Below are 2256 nucleotides of genomic sequence, written 5' to 3'. Positions count from 1 at the left end.
ATTTTGAACCCCGAGTTTAGAACCCTGTTTTTCCAGCAGGTCCTGGCCAGGGGCCACTTGCCAACCTGCATCAGACATGGCTTAATCCTTGGGGGCTTTCCTGACACGGTGTTCTGTTGCTTCTTCACAACCCTTGGTTTGTGGAGTCCTTGGTGCTCTCTGAGCCTTGTTGTTTTCTTGCCGACGTTTCATTGCCAGACTAGGCAACATCTTCAGTGCGAAGAGGGAGTGGGCCTTGCTCTCAGTTTATACACGGTGGCTTGCCCTGCTTGTGTTGGTGGGGGTGTTGTTCTCTCCTTGGGAGTTCCTTGATTGGGCTGTTGTTTGCTGCTTGGTTGACTGACTGAGTTAATAGTTCCTTGATTAGGGTGTATTGTGCTGTTTGATGGTTCGTCTGGTGTTAATCCTAGTGTTGATTATTGCATATCTGGGTGTTGGTTGCTGGCAAGGGAGTGTCCTGGTCTTCTGGCTTTTCTCTTGTCTCTTCTGAATGGTATGTAGATGTTGTTTATGTGTCTGTTGACGGCTGCTTTGTCTGAGTGCCCGGCTTCCAGGAATTCTCTGGCGTTTTTGGATTTGGCTTGGTTTCGGATGCTCACCGTTTCCCATTTGAAACTAAGGCTGAGTCTGTCCATGTGTTGTGAGATTAAGGAGTTCGCATCGCGTCTTCTGACTGCCAGTTGGTGTTCGTGGATGCGCTCTGCTAGTCTTCTGCCTGTCTGTCCTACACAGTGGCTGTCACAGTCTTTGCATTGTATGCTGTAAGTAACTCCTGTTTTTTCTTCTTGGGCTATTGGGTCTTTTGGGTTGCTTAATACGTTTTGAAGAGTTTTAGTTGGTTTATGTGCTACGGTGATGCCATGTGGTTGTAACAGTCTGTTGGTGGTTTCTGAGATGTTTCTGATGTATGGCAGTGTTATCCTTTTCATAGTTTCCATCGGTTGGGTTGCAGTGGGTTGGGTGGTGAGGCCCTTTTTGATAAAGTTGAGCAGGTGTTCATTTTGCTGGAAGATGCTGTGCAGATGATCTTTTTGGGGGGTTTCTTTGGTTTCTTTTTCTTTGGCTTCATGACGGGTTGTTAAAATCCTTCTACTTCACTTTGAGTCATGTTTACTTTTTTTTTTTAATCCGTTCAATCGTGCCCGATTCTCGGAGACTGCCTGGCGAAATCCGTGCAGTTTTCTTGGCAAGGTTTTCAGAAGCGGCTTGCCGTTGCCTCCCTCCTAGGGCTGAGAGGAAGTGACTGGCCCAAGGTCCCCCAGCTGGCATCGTGCCCAAGGCAGGACTAGAACTCACGGCCTCCCGGTTTCTAGCCTGGTGCCTTCACTACCACACCAAACTGGCTCACTTACTTATTATTATTTATTAAATGGATATGCCGCCTGACTCCCAATTATTTAGTGAGCGAAGCCCCCTTTGGATTGTGTGGGTTCGTTTTCTGTCCCTCCCCGATTGTTTTTCACCCTTGCCATCTTTTATGCTTCATTTTTGTTCATTGTCGTATCTTTTTTCCCCCATGTTTTTACCTGCCACCCGCTCAGAGTCCTCATTTCCGCAGCATATCAATTTAAATAAATACATACCTACATCAAGAAGGTATACAGCCGCCCAAACTCAAATCATGGCTTGTAAGGGAAAACAGCAGTCTGAGATAAAACCACAACCAATGAATTTGGCAATTTGGCGGTTGATACATACAATAACAGCAACAGCAATAGCAGCAGCAATAATAGCAATAATAACCGCAATTAGCAGCAATAAATAATAATAATGGCAATCACAGTAATCACAGTAGCATCAGGGGGTGATGCTGGGGGTGGGGGTGTAGTGGGTTTGTATTTGGGGTTTTATTTTTGTTAGCCGCCCGGAGTCGCCGTGAGTGAGTTGGGCGGCCATATAAATCTCTTTATAATAATAAATAATAAATATCAGCAGCCATTGCCAGGCTCCCGACTCATGTATCACCATCATTATATGGGGCTGCACCGTCTCTCGGGGATGGGGGCGAGGGGGGCCGCGGGAGGAAGGGCCCTTTTCCCTGCCGGGCCTCCGCTGCCGAGACCCCGGGCGCAGGCAGGCGGGCGACGCAGGCAGGGGTCCCGGTCGCGCCGGGCGCCCCGGCCCTCCCGCTGGCACCAGGCCGGGCGGCGGCGGCTGCCTAGCAACGGGCCCCCGCGCCGTCTCCAGGGGGCGTGGCCGCGCTGGCGCCGCGCATGCGCCGCGGGCACTTCCGGCTGGTAAGGGAACGTGTCCCTG

Source organism: Candoia aspera, chromosome 3, assembly GCF_035149785.1.
Source record: "Candoia aspera isolate rCanAsp1 chromosome 3, rCanAsp1.hap2, whole genome shotgun sequence".
NCBI classification, from domain to species: domain Eukaryota; kingdom Metazoa; phylum Chordata; class Lepidosauria; order Squamata; family Boidae; genus Candoia; species Candoia aspera.
This window is presented reverse-complemented; position numbering follows the sequence as displayed.